Source organism: Pinus tabuliformis, chromosome 8 (genome assembly GCF_031772625.1).
Source record: "Pinus tabuliformis cultivar Carrire ecotype Pingquan chromosome 8, CPIR1, whole genome shotgun sequence".
Classification (NCBI taxonomy): domain Eukaryota; kingdom Viridiplantae; phylum Streptophyta; class Pinopsida; order Pinales; family Pinaceae; genus Pinus; species Pinus tabuliformis.
The window spans coordinates 652,657,465-652,667,300 of NC_142294.1; the positions used below are offsets into that span (position 1 = coordinate 652,657,465).

At 36.1% G+C, this 9,836-nt stretch overlaps 1 pseudogene; it reads left to right on the top strand.

Moving 5' to 3' along the window:
• Positions 1-9,021, top strand: part of LOC149237237 (UDP-glucose 4-epimerase-like) — a 128,089-nt pseudogene extending 119,068 nt beyond the window's left edge.
• The last annotated feature ends 815 nt before the right edge of the window (positions 9,022-9,836 follow it).

Genomic DNA, 9,836 nt, shown 5'->3' on the forward strand with positions numbered 1-9,836 from the left:
GGGTCTGTAAAGTATGAGGGTTTTTATACACAAGGTTTTCATTATTCACAGGAAGTAGTAGTGAAGGAACATAATTATCAGGATGAATGGCTGATTCCTTTAATCAAGAATGATATTTTTTTCTGAGAGTAATAGTTCATTCTGAGGAACAAAAATGGGGAAATTGGTGCTTTTTAGGAAAAATGGAAAAAATTGGTGTTTAAGCACTGGGATTTGGTGTTTCAACAACGAGAAATGGTGTTTCAGCAACGGGAAATGGTGTTTCGACAATGGGAAATGGTGTTTCAGCAACGGGAAATGGTGTTTCGGCAACGGGAAATGGTGTTTCAGCAACGGGAAATGGTGGAGAAAAATGTAAGAGGGAATGAATTATGATCTGAAGTGACATGGCAATGCTTCCCAAGCTGTAAATTAGTTCTTCCTATATTGGAATTTTTCTTCTCAGCCACCCTCCGAAGCTAAGATCTACAAAATAATTAATTGTAACATGGCAACCGTTGACAGGGATTATTAGTTAAGAAATCTAATCTAAAAATAAATACATAAACAAAAAATTAAGTGCATTGAGGGATAGCAGGTTCACCCAAAAAGGCATAGTGTATGTCTGTCATGCAAGTAGATTTGAAATCTTCTTTAGAAATAGGTTGTTGATACAAACGGAGTCGATACCCATTCACTAATAATGGTTTTCTAGAATCATCAATCGTTAGGAGTCTGACTGTTCCATTTGGAAAAATAATATCTACTTCATAAGGTCCTAGCCACCTTGTTCTTAATTTACCTTGAAATTTTTCAAAACGGGAGTCATACAGTAGAGCCCAATTACCTTTTTGGAACTGCTTATGCTTAATAGTTTTGTCATGCCACCTGGTTCTTTGTTGTTGTATCATGGTTGTTTTATGGATGGCATCCAACCTCTTTTCATCCAATTCCTGAAGCTGCTGCAACCTAGCTGTCTGTGCATCAGTCAAGTCAAGGTTAACAGCTAAAGCAGTCCTTAAGGTTTTGATTTCAAATTCCACAGGAAAAATAACATTTTTACCATAAACTAATTCATAAGGTGAAAAACCCGTAGTGTTCCTCCAAGTAGTTTTGTAAGCCCATAATGCTTCAGGCAACCTTTGAAACCAGTCCCTTCTATTTTCCTTTACTGTTTTTGTTAAAATGGCTTCTATGAATTTATTCGTACTTTCCACCTGCCCATTTGCCTGGGGGTGATAAGGTGTAGTCATTTTATGCTTAATGTGATATTTCTGGAGTGTATCTTTGAAGCCATGGGAGTTAAAAGGAGGTACTCCATCTGTGACTAGCTCTCTAGGCAAACCAAACCTAACAAAGATTTCTTCAAATAAAAAGGTTAACACTGATTCTTCATTAGCTTTGAGGAGTGCCTTAGCTTCTACCCATTTAGTCATATAATCTGTGCAAACCAGTATATAAACTCTTTGATTGGATGGAGGATTGATGGGACCTATAAAATTTAGCGCCCATCTTTCAAAAGGTTCAAGTATTACCTGGGGGTTGAGTGGCATTTCATCCTGTGATTAGGCTGGCCCATTCTCTGACAGCTATAGGCCCTAACATATTTCTTTGCGTCCTTGAAAAGTGAGGGCCAATAATAACCCATTCTAAGAACTTTGTGTGTTGTTCTTTTATCCGCAAAATTCCCTGCACAAGGGCCATCGTGACAAGCCTTCAATATATCATAAACCTCATCTTCTCTGATGCATCTCCGAATTTCCTGATCGAGTCCTGTGTGAAAAAGACACCCGCTTATCCAGCTGTACCTAGCACTTTGCTGAACGATCTTTCTTTTCTCTCTGTGTGATAGGTGTGATGGTAGTTTCCCTGCAACTAAGTAATTGGCGATGTCTGCATACCAAGGTGAGTGAGCAGATACTGCAAATAAATATTCGTCAGGAAAATAATCATCTACTGGAATATTTTCATCAGTTTTTAACCGAGAAAGGAAATCAGCAACTACATTTTCTTTACCTGGTCGATCTACAATTGTGATATCAAATTCTTGTAATAATAATAACCATCTGGTAACTCGAGCATTTGTAACTGATTTGTTCATTAAATATTTAATGGCCGAGTGATTAGTATGGACAAAAGCAGTATAACCGGTAATTTAATGTCGAAACTTATTAGTAGCATAAATGACTGCTAAGAATTCTTTCTTGGTAACTGTATAATTAAGTTCAGCAGGGGTCATATTTTTACTAATAAAATAGATAGCATAGGGAAGATTGTTTTCTTCTTGACCCAAGACAGCTCCAATTGCAGTATCTGAAGCATCAGAGGATATATGAAAGGGGAGTGCCCAATCAGGTCCTCTTAAAATGGGAGCTGTAGAAAATTGATGTTTAAGTTCATTAAATGTTTTTTGACAACCATCAGTCCACTTAAATTCAACATTTTTCATAAGTAACACAAACAAAGGAGAAGCTATTTTAGAAAAATCCTTGATAAATCTTTTATAATATCCAGCATGTCCTAAAAAACTTCTTACATCAGTTTGTGTTTTAGGGATAGGAAGAGTCTGAATTACTTGTACTTTAGCCGGATCAACTTGAATTCTTAGGAATGAGATGAAGTGTCCCAGTACAATACCTTGATTCATCATCATATGGCATTTTTTAGTACCTAAGGCAAGATGTGCTTCTATACATCGTTTAAGTACTTTTTCAAGGTTTTGTAATGCATCTTCAAAAGTCACACCATAAGGAGTAAAGTCATCCATAAATATCTCTAAGGAATCATTAAGCATATTAGAAAAAATCGCTATCACTGCTCTTTGAAATGTTGTTGGGGCATTACATAGTCCAAATGGAAGAACTCTATAGGCAAAAGTCCCCCATGGACTAGTAAAAGTGGTCTTGTCTTGATCTTGGGGTGCAACCTTGATCTGATTATATCCACTAAATCCATCCAAAAAGGAAAAGAATCTCTTACCTGCCAAATTGTCTAGTACCTGATCAATAAATGGTAAGGGGAAATGGTCTTTATGAGTGGCCTTATTTAGAGCTCTATAATCTACACACACTCTCCATTTCCCATTTTTCTTGGGTACAATTACTAATGGAGAAACCCATTCACTATCAGATATAGGATATATAAATCCTGCATTCAACAATTTTTGAATTTCTTCCTTCACAATTTCCCTTAAATTGGGATTCATTCGTCGTTGGGGTTGACAGACTGGGCGAGATCCTTCTTTAAGATAAATACGATGAGTACATAATTCAGGAGAGATTCCCTTCATATTTGTGTAATCCCATGCAAATGCTTCTTTATTCTCACGGAGTAGCTTCATTAACTATTGTGTTTCAGCATCTGTTAGGTTAGGGTTTATATTTAATGTTTTGCCAGGCTCGATTTCTACTGTTATACCTTTGGCGGAGATACCAGCTGATGTCTGAGATAAATTTTCAGTTCTAAGGTTTTGCTGAGATTCAAATTCCAAGATTGTAGTCAAGTGATCATGTATTTCAGAGTTAACCGAAGAAGGTTCAGAAATAAAATTGCTAATTAATTCATCTTTGGTTGAATATTTAAAAGTTAAAGCTTGTCCGACAGTCAAGATGGGTTGGGTATCATCATCCTCATAATCTAACCATACAGAGTTATCATTATTAATCATAGGTGTAGCATGAGGGTAAAGAGTAAGCTGCTTGGTTTCACATCCATTAGAAATTGTCATTGAACCTGATCTACAGCTGATAAAGGCATATGCTGTAGCCAGCCAGGGTCTCCCTAAAATCAATGGGTGACCCCCCAAATTTTTTTTAGTCTGTAATACAACAAAATCAGCTGGGTAGTTCCAAGATTCGACTGAAATTATCAGGTCTTCAATGACTCCTTCAGGTTTGATTGTGGAGCTGTCAGCTACCTCTAGAATGGTTGGGGTTTCCCTAATTACATTCTTTAACTGTAGTAACTGTGCGGTTTCAAGTGTCATGATGTTTATTGCAGCACCCAGATCTACTAGAACTCTAGAAACAAAAGCTTTTCCAACCTGCACTGTGACTGTAGGATGACCAGGGTCACCATATTTCACAGAAGGGTTTTTTTTCTAACATTAGAGCAGCTAGATCACCCATCACATGAACTGTGAGGGGATCTTTAGCTTTTCTTCCAGGTTTCTTAATACAAATATCTCTGACAGTTCTAGCATAAATTGGTACATCTCTCAGTGCTTGTAAGAGTGGAATTTTAACATATAAATTCTGCAGTTCTCCTAAAATATTAAAAGCAGGTGGCTCAAGTGTTTTGGTAAGAGCCAGCCGTTTAGGGAATGGTGGCTCTACTGCTTCAGCAGTCTTATTAGAGGATGATTCAACTGTTTCAACATTGTTATTAGATGATTTTTCTTTTCCAGTTTCTTCTTTATCAGAATTGGAAGAAGTAATGTCATCAATAATGGGTTCAACTATTCTCCCAGAGCGTAAATGAATATCATTACGTTGCATAGGGGAAACAGGTTGGTTTTGAATATCAATTACCTGCAGAGCTTTATTGTTATTTGGGTTGGGGTTAGGTTGTACAGGTAGCTGGGGTCTCATTGTCTGATTATTCGGTGGAGAATTTGATGGTGAGGAGAGAGATTTCCAATACTGAGGAAATTGGTTTGGAAATGGAATTTGTTGAGCTGTCCAATTTGGGTTCCATTGATTAAAATAGGATTGTTGTAGAGCCCAGGGATTCCATATCGTAGGATCAACAAAAGGAGGATTTGGTTGCTGCATGGGTGGGAAATTCATTTGATTAAAGGGTGGGTACTGCATTTGATTGAAGGGTGGGTAATTTGCTTGAAAAGGAGGATGATTATTCCAACGATTAAATGGCATGTTAGAATTCATACCTTGTCCTCGTGGTTGCCATTGCCTCCTCTGTGTCAGCAGGTATACTGCTTCAGCTTCTTCTTCAGTTGGCTGCAGTGCTGCTTTTATTCCTGGCAAAGAAGGGCATTGTTGAGTCTCATGGTCCTTTTCACAAATAGTGCAAATTGGTACCTTGTCCAGTGGGAATTCCCTTAGTGGGTTTTTTTCTCTGCATTTAGAGCAGAAAATAGCCAGAGCAGCTTTTGCTTCTGCCTGCTTCTTTTTAACCTGCAAGGTATCAACTTGTGAAGCAAAAGAGCTTAACATTTCAGTTTTAAATTCTTCAAGTAAGTTACCTATTTCGGCCCATGTTGCTCCTCCACTTGCTGATTTCTGGACTCTTGAGTATGTACTATCCTTGCTTTTTGGTCTTCTTGCTGCTCCTCTTGAACATCTCTTACAGAGGTTGACAATCTCATCATATGATTCCTTAGATATATCCCCTTTTCCAAGCATATTCAACATATCTAAACAATCATCTCGTACCCCTTTTAGCAGTATTGACTTAAGAATATCCTTACTCATATCCGGATGATCAGATCGCTACAAATTATACTGTAGTCTTTCCACGAAGTCCTCCACACTTTCGTCCTCCTTCTGAACCATCTTAAATAATTCCTCCTTCCTTTCTCTTGTTCGGAAATAATCTTGGTATTTGGCCAGAAATTTCTCCTTCATCTGGTCCCATGTCGTAATCACATGAGCTCCCAAGCTCATAAACCATCTTAGTGCATTCCCTTTTAATGTAGCTGGAAACAACTTCAATTTCTGAGCAGCATTAACATATTCATAGCTTCTACACAATATATCAAATTCAAAAAGAAACTCATCAGGATCTTCTGAGGATAAACCATGGAAATTGGGTAATGCTGAAAGTGGGATATTCTTCATAGGAGTTGCTCCTATGGGGAGTTCCCCAATAGGGAATTCCAGGGTGGAGAGAAAATTCTCTCCCCTTCCTTCTACTCTGTGACCTCCACCGAAAAGTCCTTCATTGTTATCCTCCATTGGTTGTTTTCCTGATGCGCTTGCCCGATCTTCAGTGTTTTCTGTTGGAATTTCAATGTCCTGCACTGGTTCCTCCACTTTAGTCTCCTCTATTGGCTCCTCGATATTTTCTACTGGTCCTTCGACTTCTTCCATCGGTTCCTCAGTATATTCTGATGGTTTTATAACCCTCTCCAGTCCCACTACTTCCTCTGTTTGATAGTCTGTTTGGAAAGAGTGTTGGGTCTGTGGCCTTCGAGAGCTTAACCTCTGGGATGTCTCAGCTTTTGAAATAATATCGTCAATGAAAGTTTTTCTTCCTCCTCCTTTTCCCTTACCGCCTGTAAGGTTAGCCTTCCTGCGTCCTCTCATGCATCCTGCATCTCTAAAAGAAAATTGTTAATACTTTTAAAATCTTCGGTCGCCTTCCCCGACAACGGCGCCGAAATGTTGGTCACTTTAATTGTTTATTAATTAAACAGTCGAGTGCCACATATATTGTCAACCTTGGAAAGTCTGATTATTTCAAAGGTGACTACGTACTGTATGTACTCGATTTTAATAGCATTAAAAGCTGTAGTATAAACAATTCATTCTTTGTTAAACCCTTACTCTGTGTTACAGCAGTTATAGTCTATTGCAGGAATGGGATAAGAATAGATAATTAATTAAAGAGAATAAATCTGCAAAAGGAAGTGATGGCTGTTCTGTAATAAAGGATCAGGACCCTATCCCCAGAGTAGGAACATTCAACACCTACCTCTGTTATCCAGTTCACCAATACACTCTGTAAATCCTAGTCACCGGTGAGGCACTCATATACAACATCAATCGATTAAAAGAAAAACTGAGTCTCAGCAAAAGTAAAATATCATTAGAACCAATACTCGTGAATAAGGTATGAACAGAAATCACACACAACAAACAACAGAAAGGAGATGGGTGAATCTTGTGATGAAGGTGGGTCTTGTCCTTCTCACAAGATTCCCCAGGACATGGAAACTAAGATGAAATACTCAGAACATAACTTTATTCATCTGTCAATATACCATATTACAAGAAATATTCAGTCTCGTCCTTCCACTACAATTCCTGTGTTACGTTTGTTCATCCTCTCCCCCCTTATATCCCCTCTAATGTAGATGTCTCCTCTTTATAGAGGAGACATCTATTACAAAAGATTTTCATTATACATTCTAGTTCGACCCTTTGTACAAAAATATGGAAATCAGTTCCCGTTAACAGAATGATGTTACACTAATGTGGATCATGATCGTTACGACCAATGTAACCGTTTATTCAATAATCGATCGGATTCCTTTGCTGTTGCAGATCTGATACGCAAATCTCAATTGTCTCCTCGAGGTTCGCATGCTGTCCTCGCTATTTCAACTTCGAGGTTCGTGTTGTTTCTGCTATTTCAGCAACTGCAAAATATGATCCTGCCAGCTTTAGGCAGTTTCAACAATTGTTCAACAACTTAGTCAACTTCAAGGATCAATTATAAAGATAGCATGATTATGTGTTGAATAATTAAACATATAGCAATGAGGAGAGTTACTGTATACCTTTGGAATGATTAAGTCAAAACACTAGCAAAGGCTTTCAACTATGGGTTGAAGAGGGTAATATTATGACAAAATATAAGGTCAAAAATAGACAATATGGGGTCCTAACACTGATTAATGTGTATCATCTTGATGCTTCCAATTCCTCCCTAGTGGCATAATAAATGGGTCAATAGAGAAAAAAATGAAACTTATAAGGAAGGATAGCATATATGTTCAATGTTGCTCTGAGATCAATATATAAAATGTTTTCATTGAAGCTGATGTAAGTGAGTAAGATAGTTGGGGAATATTATGATCCATTTTAGTATGCATACAAGGGTATGTGTATCAGTGTTGTCTGTTGCTCATTTATGGATGATTGTGATCCATTTTATTATGCCCATTGTATACAAGGATATGGGTATCAATGTGGTATGATGCTTAGTTATGACAGTACTAGATGTTAATTTCATAAATTACTTTTAGTAATTTAACTTGAAGTGGAATCATGTTTTACTAAAATGTGTTTATCAAATGGTTTTTTCATCATCAGCTATAGTTTATGGACAACCCGAGGTGAATCCATGGGTAGAAGTCTTCTAACTTTCTGAAATGAATCCCTATGGATGCAGTAAGGTATGTTGTCCAACTTGATGTGTGCCGTAATAGTTATATCTCCATATTGTATTTTTTAGTTGTTGAGTGCCATTTCTATTTTAATAACTAGTAATATTTTTTGAATAGATTCTTACATCTTTTCACTTAAAATAATTTCGTTATTAGTGGTTAGATGGACCATATAGCTACATAAATTAATTCCTTTTCCGTGTGTTTCTTCAACTCTCTCTTGAAGATATAGCCCATGATATTTATAAGGTATATCCAGAGTGGAGAATGATTTTATTGAGCTACTTCAACCCAGTTAGAGCTCACCCAAGTAGCTAGATTGGTGAAGATCTGAAGGGAATTCCAAATAACCTCATGCCTTTCATCCAACAAGTGGTTGTGGGTAGGAAACCAATGTTGAACATATATGGTAATGATTACCCAACAAAGGATGGCACAATGGTATGATAGAATACTATCTTCAATATTTGATGCTATTATAAATTTTTATAGAGATGCCAGTTTGTTTTTTAGATAACATAGAAATTTGTGGTTTTGAATCTACACACATGAACTTACTAGTAGCATAAGATCTTTCCCAAAATGTCATATTAGTATGCGACATATTTAGTCTCTTAAGATAATTTATGGGACTATTATAGATTATAACATATTGATTTCAAACCACAATACTTGCTACTTATTGAACGTTGATACTTGGACAACTTTAAGAGAAAATTTTATAGGTCATAGATATTTGAACCTATTTATTTTGAAGCTTGCATATGTTTCTGACTCTTGCCAGCTCTCTTTATTATGCTACTTTAAATCCTCAATCATTTATTTATATATGCATTTTAGATTGTCTATTTGCAACTATTTATTTTCTTTCTACTGTACTTGCAATGGTATTAGGTTCAAGACTAATTCATGTGGTAGACTTGGCTTATGGTCATCTGCGCTCCATAAACTATTTAATGCAAGTGACATAGGTAAATTTCCCCCGAGTTTCATGATTGATATTTTTTCCATAAGTTTAGATCACATGATAAGGAGATCTCAAAACTGTTTTAAGTGACAATGTATCTTTTCTATGCCACCAAAAATTCTTGTATAGCTTTTGTTTATTGATTCCTTGATTTTTTAATATAGTCCTTAAATTTAGTTGTTTGATATGAAGAATTCATTGATATTTTGACATTTCAATATGTTAAGGGTATTAGCTTAAGAATACATTATGCCTACATTTCACATTTTTAGTAAATATATGCCCTTTTCCACTACAAGTACATATTAGTATTGTCAATGATCAGTTAATATATGGGAAAATTTAAATAGTTTTTTTCATTATTGGATGCCAAATTTTCAGGTGTTCTTTTCTATGGTGACATTTTATATTCCTTGTTTATGCAGGGCGACATAGTGGCTACTATCGCCCAATTGAATAAAACTAGTTTGAGTTTCCTGAGTTTCATGATTGATATTTTTGCCATAAATTTAGATCACATGATAAGGAGATATCAAAACTATTTTAAGTGAAAATGTATCTTTTCTATGCCAAAAAAAGGCTTGTATAGATTTTTTGTATTGATTCATTCATTCTTTTAATATAATCCTTAAATTTAGTTGTATGATATGAAGAATTCATTGATATTTTGACATTTCAATATGTCAAGGGTCTTAGATTAAGTAGACATTATGCCTACATTTCACATTTTCAGTAAATATATTCCCTTTTATGCTACAAGTACATATTATTATTGTCAATGATTAGTTAATATATGGGAAAATTTAAATAGTTTTTTTC